We start from the raw sequence: 13,385 nt of genomic DNA, 5'->3' as shown, positions 1-13,385 counted from the left end.
AGTGTTTGTGGAAGCTCAGAATAAATGATTTGATATATAAAACAAGACAAGCTGAACTTGCAGTCCTTTTCCTCTGAATTTTGAGAGGATTTATTATTTTTTGGATAAACACACCTTTGCCCAATGGGTTCACATCTGATTGGTGGCTATGAGCTTCAGATTGCACATTTCATTCTCCAGGCAAACTATGACTTGTTTTAAGAACAAGTCAACATGAACTCGTCCTTATTTAATCTCATTTCTGTCATGCCAAACTTATCACTTTTCCTCTCTTTCAGTATAATTAAAAGGAGATTCCCCTTGATGCAGTTCAAAAGAATACAGTAATATTATAGAAAGCACATAATATAATTTTTAAAATATGAAAACCCAAATCCTGTGACCAAGGTTAAACATCTTTGGAAAGTTTCAGGAAATGAAATACCTCTATAGTAGAGAATTTTAAAATGAGTTCCTGGAAAGAAATTCATTTCAATGATTATTTTCTGAATGCTTACTCTCTTCAAGGCACTCCACTAGGATTTTTTAAATTGTTTGTTCTTACTTATACATAGCAATACAATCCATTTTGATAAAAATTATATGAGCATGGAATATCTTATTCTATTTAGGACCCCATTCTTGTAGGTGGGCATGATTGTGGGATTCACTTAGGTATTTTCATATGTGTACATAGGAATATTATGTTAGATTTATTCTACCATCTTCACTAATCCTGTCCCCCATCCCTTCCCTTCATTCCACTTGATCTAATCTAATGAACTTCTTTCTCTCCCCACCACCAACTTATTGTGTGTTAGCATCCACATATCAAAGGGAACATTTGACTTTTGTTTTGGGGGATTGGCTTATTTCCCTTAGCATGATAGTTTTCAGATCCATCCATTTACTGGCAAATGCCATCATTTCATTCTTCTTTATGGTTGAGTAATATTCCATTGTGTATATATACCACATTTTCTTTATCCATTTATGTGTTGAAGGGCACCTAGGTTGGTTTCATAGCTCATCTATTGTGAAATGAGCTGCCAAACATTGATGTGGTTGTGTCACTGTAGTATGCTGATTTTAAGTCCTTTGGGTGTAAACTGAGGAGTGGGATAACTGGGTCAAATGGTGGTTCCATTCCAAGTTTTCTGAGGAATCTCCGTACTGCTTTCCAGAGTGGTTGCACCAACCTGCAGTCCCACCAGAAATGTGTGAGTGTATCTTTTTCCCCACATCCTCGCCAACATTTATTATTACTTGTATTCTTGATAATTGCCATTCTGACTGGAATGAGTTGAAATGAGAGTGCCATTTTAACTTGCATTTCTCTAACTGCTAGAGATGTTGGACATTTTTCATATATTTGTTAAAACTGATTATATTTCTTCTTCTGTGAAGTGCCTGTAGAGTTCATTTCTCCGTTTATTGATTGGATTTTTTTTGGTGTTAAGTTTTTTTGAGTTCTTTGTATATCCTGGAAATTAACACCCTATCTGAGATGCAGGTAGTAAAGATTTTCTTCCATTCTGTAGGTTCTCTCTTCACACTCTTTATCATTTCTTTTGCTTTGAAGAAACTTTTTAGTCTGATGTCATTCCACCTCTTAATTTTTTTTATTTCTTGTGCTTTAGGAGTCCTGTTCAGGAAGTGAGTTTCTGTGCCAATATGTTGAAGTGTTGCACCTATATTTTCTTCTAGTATATGTAGGATTTCTGGTCTAAATTCCTAGGTCTTTTGATCCACTTAGAGTCAATTTTTGTTGTGCTAGAGATTTTGAGGAACAAGACAATTGACACATTTTTCCTAACTCAATAAGGGCCATTATAATAGATAAGCAAAAGTCTCTTTTTTGTTGCACTGTCCTCACATTATACATTCCCTTCATCACACTTCCTATGGACATGCAGAAGTTCTCCATTTTTTTGTAAATATTTGTGTTCTTTTTCTACCTTATAACCTTCACACAGTGGTTCTCTTTGCACCCACTCCTACTTCCACTCCCAAGTACTGACACCATTTTACAAATTCCTACTGAACATTTGCTCCTACTCACATTAATTAAAATGTGTATTTTTCTTGGAAATCTTTTATCCCCAGAGTAGATTAGCTCCTCTACTATATAGATATATATATATACACCTATATATGTGTGTGTATGTAGCTCTCCCCTTCATTTTAAACAAGTGTTGGATTTGCAAGGATTTGTTAAATGACTATATTTCTTTCATTCTTTTAAATTTGGCACCAGGAATTGAACCCAGGGGCACTTAACCACTGAGTCACATTCCCAGCCCTTTTTCATATTTTATTTAGAGACAGAGTCTTGTTATGTTGCTTAGGGCCTCACTAAGTTGCTGAGGCTGCCTTTGAACTCACAATCCTTTTGCCTCAGCCTCCCAAGCTGCTGGGATTACAAGCATGAGCCACCACACCTGCTCGAATGATTCTATTTCTTAATGGAGTTTTATTTTATAAGGAATATCTCTAGTGCTTACAGTAGAAAACACACATAGTAGCTGTTGATAGCTGTTGAATGGGAGAATACATGAATGAGTGCAAATAAAGAATAGTCTACTCATTATGAAAATTTAAGGAGAGGAAATATGTCAGGTAAAGGGAATGACATGAGACTTGAGAAAAAATTATAGACAAAAGGCAAAACAATAAGCAAATACAGGAGATGTTTGAAAACCATATACTAGCAAAAATTGCCTAGAGCATTGGATTTTCATTAGAAAAATGGCAATACTTAAGGTGAAATTTAGAATAAGGGACAGTCTGCATGATCTTGAAAGTTGTGGTAAGCCATCTAAATTTAGTTTTGAAAGAAAGAGGGGACACATCATACATTTGAGCTAGTGAGTGACATGATTCAGTTTTAAAGTTAGGAAAAAATATTGGGAACATTTCAAAGTAGTGGTACTTTTACTGTGTCTTTCACTTCTTTATGACTCATATTATACCCAGGTTATAGACGGTAAGAAGAAGCCATGACATTAATCACAATTAATGTTACTTCTGCTAATTATAACTAACATTCATTGAGCAGTACTTAGCACTATTTTGTGAGCTGTACTTTCATGAGAAAATTTAATTTTTAAAATGTGCAATCTATTATTATCCTCATATTCCAGATAAGGAAACTGAGGTTCTGAGAGATTATATAACTAGTCCAAGATAAACAGAAGATGTGATGGCCTGTTGAAATTTCTTGCTCCTTTTGTTGAATTTTTTCATTTTCATTGGCATACCATCTTTGCTTATATTTATGGAGGAAAGCATTATAATTCAAGGCATATATGCAATGTGTAATGAGCAAATCAGAGTAATTAGCTTTTCCGTGTCCTTAAATATTTATCATTTCTATGGGTTGAAAAAATTTAGACTCTTATTTTCTAGGGAAAATCACATTAAGTAAATACTAATGTTATTTGACAGGTAGAGAGTAAGCTTTATCCTTGGAATGGGTAGTTACTACCTCTCTGCTCTTCCAGAATAATTGACACTTTCTAATTTACCTATGAACTCACTAATTTGTTCTAGAATGCATAATATATTGGTAGTGCAGGTTTATTTATTGTTTTTTTTTTAATGCCTGCTTTTTTTTCTTGACAACTAGTTGGACATATGTTAAGGAATACTAAGCATAGCTTGTACTTCTTTCTTATAATCCACAATTACTATGATGTGCCTAAGCATTACACAGTCCTGATTGAATACCAATGATTAATTACATGTTTATTTCTAATTAGTTTTATTTAATAATCAAGGCATTGTATTCACTTGCGAACATATTTTTAATATTGATATTCCCCAAATATCTCAGATATATGTGTCTCTGCTGTGTGTTTATGTTAAAGAATTGAATTGATTTGACAAATACTGGGTTAAATGAACATGAATCTGATTTCTGTATAGCATAACTTCTCAGAAATGCTGTTAAGAATTTAGAAAATTCAAGAAAAGACTGTAAAGTTTGTGTAGAACATTGGTGATCTTTGAGGAAATATTTTCAGGAAATCAGTGAGGATAAAAACAAAACAAATGGATAGAGAAATAAATAGAACCAATAAGATAGTATGATTCAGAGAAATAACTGAAAAGAGAAATAGTGTTTTGTTGTTGCAGATGTGGACGTTGTTGGTGTTGTTTTAAGCCTTTGGAGACTAACACATTTGAAAAATAAGGGGAAAGTGCTACTTAAGGAGAGACTAAAAACAGTGGGTTTGTGGGCAAGCAGACAGATAATTGGTGGGAAAAAAGCTAGTAAGTAATATTAGGAATGTAGTTGTGTTGGTCAGCTTTCCATTATTGTAACAAATACCTGAGGATATAAACTTAGAGGAGGAAAGATTTATTTTGGCTCATGGGTTCAGTGGTTACAATCCATGGTCAGACAGCTCCACTGCAGAAGAGTGCAGTAGAGCAAAGCTGCTCACCCTATGGCAGCCAGGAAATAGAGAAAGAAGGGGCGAGGGACAAGATATAGTCCCCAAATAGGTCCCACCTTTTGCAGTTTCCATCATTTCTGAATAATACCATTAAATGATTAATCCATTGAGGAGATAAGAGCCCTCATGATCCAGTTACTTCCCCCAAAACCTTGCCTCTGAACCCTGTTGCATTGGAGATCATGCTTTCAACACACGAGCCCTGTTGGGACATTCCAAATCCAAGCCATAATGATGGTTAAGAACACCCAAGAAGGAGTGGAAGTCAAGCTTTTAAAAGCATAATAATAGCTGACTTTTATTTACTAATTATTATATGACAATTATTATGTGAAGAAATGATTAGGTAGCATTTCATCTCTATGTATCATCTCATTTTATATTCATTGCATCTTTAATGAAGTAGTGTGCCAGTGGAGTCTTTTGTCAAGCAGATACAGTGATGGAGTTAGCTGTTCAAAAAGTTTATTCAGAGATCGGTTTGTGAAATATCAAGTGGGGAACAGTAGGATCTGGCAATGAAAGGTTTCAGAATATAATACCGATTGTAATACAGATATGAGACCTGTCAAAGGAACTGAAGACAGGGGCGGAAGCAAGGTTGTCTAGTTCCCAGTGTCTCACCATACTTACTCATTGACTGGAGGCTGTTCACAAAGGATGTGTCCTCACCTAAATATCTGAGGCAGTTCTTCAAGACAGTAACAGCTGGAAATTCTCAGCAAAATATACTCCTTCTAGTTGAACAACTTTTTTTCTTGAAAGGAGATACAAGCCAGGCACTTTCATGGCTGCTATAGTTTTTAACTTTCATGTCTGTTACAGCTAAATACAATTATTATCTTCATTTCTCACATCAGAACAGTGAAGATTAGGCCTGTTAAAGTTTGTGTAAGATCACAAATCAGGTAAGACACAGAGCTAGAATTCAAACTGAGATGTCTGCCTCGAATTTTGGCACTTAAATTGCTTTACATTAAAATCAGCAGAAAGGCAAGAGAGAATAGGTGGACGTACAAAATTACTAAGAATATAAAAAGGAAGTAATTATATTTACATTTTACAACCTTCACTTGCTCAGTGAAGTTATGAAGTCATCTACTTGGAGAGGGAGATAAGCAAAGAATTCTTGAACAAAATGAAAATGGTTTGTCACAGTCCAATGACAAAAAAATTTTCAAACATTGTTAGCACATTTCATTATATTTTTTGTGATAATTGAGTTTAACATTTGACTTTTAAAAATTGTGAATAGAGACTCAAAGATTAAAATTGGGGGACAAATTCCCATTACATCTTTCCTAAGTAATGATGCAGTTCTCCATTTCACCCATGCCGTGGCAAAGATTCAGTCTTTAGTTTCTGTTCTCAAAGGACACAGTAAATCCAACTGTTTTCTTATCTAGTAATTTCTAACAGAAATCACAGAATTCTAAATAACTAAAGTGCTATACTCCCATAACAGGAGAAATGCAAGTTGAATGGTATAGGGTAGCTCTATTTAGTGCATATCTAGGGCACTTCAGTTTCTGAAAGATATAGTAGACAAACTTATTCCTATTTTTTTAAGTATAGCTGAAAACCCTGCACATTAAAATAAAATAAATATAAGACTGAAATGTGAAGAAAAAAAACAGATCATCTAGGAACATTGGGTCATAATAAATGACCTGGCAGTGAGTTCCCTAGTTTTTTGTTGTTGTTGTTGTTGTTGTTGTTTTGTTTTGTTTTGTTTTCTCAGGGGATTGAACTACTCAGGGGCACGCAACCACTGGGCCACACTGTTTTGTATTTTATTTAGAGACAGGGTCTCACTGAGTGGCTTAGCGCCTCACTGTTGCTCAGACCTGGCTTTAAACTTGTGATCCTCCTGCCTCAGCCTCTGGAGCTGCTGGGATTACAGGTGTGCAGCCACTGCACCTGGTTCCCTTGGTTTTTTGTTAACTTATGTATTTCAGACAAGCTGGAAAACAAGAAATGACGGTGGGCATTGACCAAAACGAACCTACCTTCTTTATTCAAAGAATCAGAAAAAGAGCTCCCTACAAAGACATAAAACTGTAAGAGAATAAATGTTCCAGGTAAACAACACAGAAAAACTGTGACTTTGCTCCCAATCACAGCAACAAGGACTGAGAGAGAAGCCTAGACTTTCAACCTTGCAGAGCTGTAGTGAGATATCAGAAGACCCTGTTGGGATAAGAGAAAGCTAAGGAAGTTGGGGCTTTTGTTTCAAGAAATAATAAAGACATCCCCTGTTATGGTTTCACTGGAGATGAAGGAACTTTATCCCCACTCAGCAGCAGCAAACATTCTTCCTCTTCAACAGAGACTGAGTGGAGGGACATGAATTGCCACTCTGGTCTGACAATTGTGAGGTAGTATTGCCACTTCTACTATCAATTATCACAAAAAGTGTCAGAAAATCAGCAAAAACAGGTTTAAATAAGATTCACAGTATCTTACCTTACTAACCAAATGTCCAAATTTCAATAGCAAATCATTCATTGTCATAATAATAACCGGGAAGATCTCATACTGAATGAAAGAGATAATAAGTATCAGCAATGTAATGACAAAAATGCTAGATTTATCAGACAGACATTTTAAAGTAACTATAAGAAAATGTTTTGATAAGCAATTATGAACACACTTGCAATTATGAACACAGTTGAAAAATAGAAAGTCTCATTAATGAAATACAGCAAATAAAGAGGGATGAAGTGGAAATTTTAGAACTAAAAAGGACATTGCCAAAATAAAAAACTTAGTGGGTGCACTCAACAAAAGAATAGAGAAGACAGAGGAAACAATAATAATAAACCTTGAAGACAGAAGAAATAGAAGTTACCCAGTGTGAAAATGGAGAGAAAATTGCCTGAGAAAAAAAATTAAAGGTACCTTGGGGATTTGTGGGACTATAATAAAGATCTAACAATCTTGTTGTTGGAGTTCCAGAAAAGAGTAGAGGAGAGTGAGACTGTAATAGTACTTGAAGAAATAATGACTGAATACTTCCCTAAGTGACAAAAACCACAACCTTACATATTTAAGAATCTGTGTGAAACACAAACAGGCTAAAGGCATAGAATTCATGCCAAGACCATTTATAGACAATTTTTTGAAAACTTAAGTAAAAAAATGTTTAAGGCAGTGAGAGAGAAAAAATACTTTACCAATAGGAAAGAAATAATTTGAATAAAAGTTGATCACTTATCTAAAACCCTGGAGGTCAAAGGAAGAGGCACACATTTTTTTAATTCCTGAAAGAAAAAGATTGTCAAGTCAGAATTCTAGGTTCAGTGAATATATTCTTCAGAAATCAAATAAAAATAAAGATATTAAAAGGTGAAGTTTCAGGGAAGGCACCAGGAACTCTTACCTCCCAGCTAAGCTATTGGTGGAAGCCTACTAAAGACCCAAAACTTTCACCAATGAGGAACCTTGGTCTCATGGATGTCAATAGATATTGAGTTGGGAATTTAGAGTCTCACACTCATTGAATAGAAATAAGGTAGAAGCTCTAGAAGCTCCTTGTCCCCTCCAGAGGAGTATAACAGGAAGTCAGGTATATACCAACCAAGTAAGACCCAGACTCTCATAATTTTCAAAAGTTTCAATTGGAAATTATTCATCAGAAACCATGGTAACTGGTGGAAGTGGCAGAGTATAATTCAAAAGGTGAAAGAAAAGAACTTCAACATCAAACTCTATAACCAATAGAAATAACCCTAAATAATGAAAAGACATTCTTAAATGAAAGAAAGAAGTGAGGAAAATGCTCTCATCAGAAAAAAATAAATAAATAAAACAATATAAAACTTCAGACCACCAGGAAGGACTCTTCTCTTGAATTTTACGAATTGTTTCATGATTGAAGCAAACATTATATCACTGTCAGATGTGTCTCCAAATGCATAGAGATGAAATATTTAAGATAATTATATTACAAATAGGAGAGGGCAACAGAACATAAAGGGAGGTAAGGCTTCTATACAGATAAAAGTTTTAAATCTATAAAAGAATGAGATTGTGACAAGTTATGACTATATAATATATTTTGAGCAGCCTAAGTAAACCATACAAAAAGATATACTAAAAAGCACAAACTCAAAATGTAATCTAAAATGCTCCTACAGGCCCGGAGTTGTGGCTCAGCAGTAGAGAGCTTGCCTGGCACATGTGAAGTACTGGATTTGATTCTCAGTATCACATAAAAAATAAATAAATAATTTCGTGCTATTAAAAATAATAATAAAATGCTCCTACAACCTACCTGAAGGCATGGAAAACAAAATGGAAAAGAATAAACAAGGTAGCCACAATATATCAATAATTCTATTCAGTGTAAATGACCTAAATACACCAATTAGAAGACATTAACAGAGAAGATTTTAAAAGGGCACTGTTATCTGATTTTTACAGTAAAGTCATTTCATATATAATGATACAGGCAAGTAACGATTTAAAGGATAGAAAAAGATATACCATGCAAATATTAACCCAAAGAATGCAAGAGTGGCTTTATTGATATCAGATACAGCAGACTTCAGAGCAAGGAAAATTACCAGAGATAGAATGGAACATTACATAGTGATAAAAGGATCAATAGACACAAAAGACAGTAATCATCAGTGTGTATGAACGAAACAATAAACCTACAATTGTACGAGTCAAAAAATGATAGGGCTGAAAAAGAAAAAGAAAAATCTCCAGTAGTGGCTGCAACAAAGCCTCTCTCAACAATTGATGAACCAATTAGACTGGAATTCAGCAAAGATATGGAAAAATTCAAAAGCATCATTAAACAACAGGATCAAATAGATGTTTATAGAACACTCCAATCAACAGCAATATTCAAGGTTTTGTAGTACCCACATACCAGATGTGTCTTGATATAGATATCCTGAGACATTAAAAACTTCAACAAATTTAAATAATGGATATCTGACCAGAATAGAAGCAAACTAAAAATCAGTAACAAAAAATACTAGGAAAGTCTCCCAAACACTCAGAAACTACCAATCATGTGTGAAAGAGAAAGTCCAGAAAATGAAACAATAATAGTGATACACAGAGCTGATTCAAAAGAAAAACACATTATATCGAATTTTGTGATATACAACTGGAATAGTGCTGAGAAGGAGATTTAAAGCATTAAATGGATCTCTTGCAAAAGAGAGAGATTTTTCAAATCAATAATATGTGCTCCCACCTCAAGAACCTAGAACAAAATGGCAAAGTAAATCCAAATCAAGCAGAAGGAAGGAAAAATAAAGGTAAGAGTACAAATTGCTGAAACCGAAAACATTTAAACAATCATGAAAAGATATGAAATGATGAATTCATTCTTTGCAAAGGTCATAAAATTGGCAAAATCCTAGTAAAATTAATCAAGAAAAATGGGAAGATCTAAATCACTAACATAGGCTATGAAATGTGAGATATCACCACAGACACTGTAAACATCAAAATAATAAAAAATAAATATTATGAACACTTAAATTTAGCAAATTAGATAAAATGGATATTTCTCAAAACAGCACAAAATGCTACAATTGACCCAATATGAAACAGATAATTTGAATAACCATAGAGTAAGAAAATTGAATTTGTAGTTTCAAAGAGTCACAAAAACTAAATCTCCCATCAAAGATGCTTTTACTAGAGAATTTTACTAAGCATTTAAAAACGAATTAATGTGAATTCTACATAATCTCTTCCAGAAAACAAAAGGAAATTTCCAATTAATTTTATAAGGCTAGCATTAATCTGATAACAAGACAAGATAAAGAATGAAAAAGAATATAACAGTCTAATATCCCTTCTAAATGTAGATGAAAAAATCTTGATAAAATATTAGTATGTAAAATTTAAAAATAAATAAAAATAATTAATACCATAATCTAATGGAGTTTATTTCAGTGATAAAAGTCTGATCTGATACTTGAAAATTAATCAAAATCATCCACCATAAAACAGGACAATTAATAAAAATTCCAGAATCATCTTAATTAATGCAGAGAAAGCATTTGGAAAAAATCAGCATTCATTCATGATAAAAATTCTCAGCAAAGTAGGAAAAGTGAAGAACTTGTTTTACTAGATAAAAGACTCTACAAACCTCAATGGCTAACATGTTTCTTGCTGCAATAAAAGACTGTACACTTTTCTACTAAGATTAGGAAATGCCAAGAATACTTACTCTCGTCATTCTCTTCAACATAGTGCATGGAGTTCTAGCCAGTACAATAAAGCAAAAAAAGGAAATAAATGATTTACAGATTGGGAAGGAAGAAATTAAATAACGTTTTTGTACAGGTGACATGATTGCTTAGAAAATTCCAGGGAATCTCCAAAAACAAACAAACCCAAAAAACAACTACAAAAAGAAAAAATCATAAGTGAATTTATACAGATCTCAGAATATGAATTTAATATACAGGAATGGGGGTGTAATTCAGTAGGAGAGCACAAACGTAACATGTATGTGGGCCCGGTTCATTTTCCAGCAACGCACACAAACACAAAAGTTTAATATAAAAAATAACATGCACACAAACACAAAAGTTTAATATAAAAAATAAGTTTTGATTCTATATAATATCAATCAATGTGTACATAGAAATTAAAAATACAATTCTATTTAAAGCCATTCAAATAAAGAAAGAGAAGTTCTTAGGTTTAAATCTGATAAAATATAAATCTGATAAAACTTGTACAAGATTTGTATAATAAAATCTAAAAAATTGTGAAAGAAATCAAAGGAGATTTAAATAAATGGAGACATATACTGTGATCATTGATTGGAAGACTTGACACAACGTATTCTCCCCAGATTGAGATATAGGTTGAAGATGATTCCTACCAAAATCACAGCAAGATAATTTGTTGTTTTTCGAGGCGGCGGGAGGGTTAGTATTGAGGATTGAACTCAGGGGAACTTAACCACTGAGCCACGTTCCCAAATCTATTTTGTATTTTTAGAGACAGGGTCTCACTGAGTTGCTTAGTGCCTCACTTTTGCTGAGGTTGGCTTTGAACTTGCAATTCTCCTGCCTCAGATTCCCGAGCCACTGGAATTACAGGTGTGTGCCACTGCATCCAACTAAAATTTTTTGAAAAATAACAATAAAGTGGCTTTCAATTCATTTACTGATTTTCCTGTTATCTTTCTGTTAGCCATTTCAAGACTAATCATATAGCTCTAGCAAAGAGGAGTGTATGATATTAATGGAGGAATAGATGAATAAATCAGTGTAACAGAAGAAGGCACCAGAAGTAGTTCATATAAGAATGGTCAACTGAGTTTTAGAAAAGGTACAAATACAGTGCAATGCAACAAAGATAATCTTTTCAAAAAATCGTGCCAGAGCTGGGGTTGCAGCTTAGGGACAGAGTTTTTTTCCTTGCATGTGTGAGGCACTGGATTCAATATTTAGTACCTTATAAAAAAATAAATAAAATAAAAGCATGCTGTCCATCTACAAATACAAAAAAATTTAAATGGTGCTAGAACAACAGTTTAAAAAAGTGAAGCACAATCTCACTCTCACCCCTTAAACAAAATTTAACTCAAAATGGACCACAGACTCCAATGCTAAATGTAAAATTATAAAGATTTAGAAAAGAAGTATGAGGGAATCTTTGAGATTTAGGGCCAGAATTTGTAGACTTGACATCAGAATCATAACTCATTAAAAATACTGATAAGTTGAAATTCATTAAAACTAAAATCTACTGTTATGTGAAAAATCATATTAAAAGGCTAAAAAGGAAACATACAGTCTGGGAGAAAACATTGCAACCATGTATTTGACAAATGATATGTGTTAGGCTATCTAAAGAATTCTCAACTATAAAACAAACGAACAAGCAAACAAACAAAAACCTGTCCATTTAGAAAATGGGGAAAAGAAGTGAAGAGATATTTTAGCAAACACGATATTCAAATGGCGAATAGCACATATTAATCAGTAGGGAAATGAAAGTAAAAACCACAATGAGATATCACTGCACATTGATCAAAATGGCTGAATCAAAAATCTTGAAAGCACCAGATGCAAGAAATGCAGAGAACTTGCATCTCTCATATGTTGCTGATGGAAATATAAAAGATACAACCCCTCTGGAAAACAGATTGGCATTTTCTTAAAAAAAATTAAACATGTAACTGCCATATGAACCAGTAATTGCGCTCCTGGGCATTTATGCCAGAAAAATTAATCACATAAATACCTTTATGCAATATTCATACCAACTTTATTTTTAATAATAAAAGAACTTGGAATAACCCAGGTGTCTTTCAATAGAAACCACAGGGACCTTATTTTGAATTATTTTATGAGATTCTCATCTTTGTTAACAACATAAGAGATAATAAGGGATCACAGAAAAGGAGAAAAGGACCAGAGAAAACAGGTGAATGAATGTTAAGTATACACTAAATCTGCTCTACAACTTTGCAAACTCTTTGCATTTGCAAACTTTGCTGAATAACTCAAAACCAAGTTTAAGAAACCCTTACCTTCTGAAGAGAGAGACGATTCAAGAGGTATAATTGTGCTGCAGTAAAGTATAAGTGAAACTAAAGCAGTAAAGTGCAATGACGTCAGAAAGCCTGTGATTAATGACCTTGCTTTTCTGGTTTAATCCAATTACAGTTTCACCAGAGAGTGTTACCAAAAAGCAGTAATTATCATTGAGCACATAGTCTGTGGTAATTACAACTTTATCAAACAATGGCAACTGCCATCTAAAATCTTTTATAAGTCTATTAATGCAAGTATATGCACAGAGACTTGTGATTAAATAATGAAAATAGTCTTTAACCATTCAACTGCTTTTTTTTGTTGTGGGCATGTTGATTATAAAGCATCTGATTCCTAGGAGATCAAATAAAGACCCTCATTTAAAATGCTTAGACATTTCTTTTTCTACCTCTTT

General features: G+C 33.6%; 1 long non-coding RNA gene across 2 annotated transcripts in view; it reads right to left on the bottom strand.

Moving 5' to 3' along the window:
• The window catches only part of LOC306650811, a 256,611-nt gene extending 243,596 nt beyond the window's left edge, over nucleotides 1–13,015 (bottom strand). For both annotated transcript variants that reach the window (XR_013761036.1, XR_013761037.1), the window contains exon 1: nucleotides 12,967–13,015. This is a non-coding gene — a long non-coding RNA (uncharacterized lncRNA). The remainder of the gene's footprint in view (nucleotides 1–12,966) is intronic.
• Between the last annotated feature and the right edge of the window lie 370 nt (nucleotides 13,016–13,385).

The sequence above is a fragment of the Sciurus vulgaris genome (assembly GCF_902686455.1).
Source record: "Sciurus vulgaris genome assembly, chromosome: X".
In the NCBI taxonomy this organism is placed as follows: Eukaryota; Metazoa; Chordata; class Mammalia; order Rodentia; family Sciuridae; genus Sciurus; species Sciurus vulgaris.
This window is presented reverse-complemented; position numbering and strand designations above follow the sequence as displayed.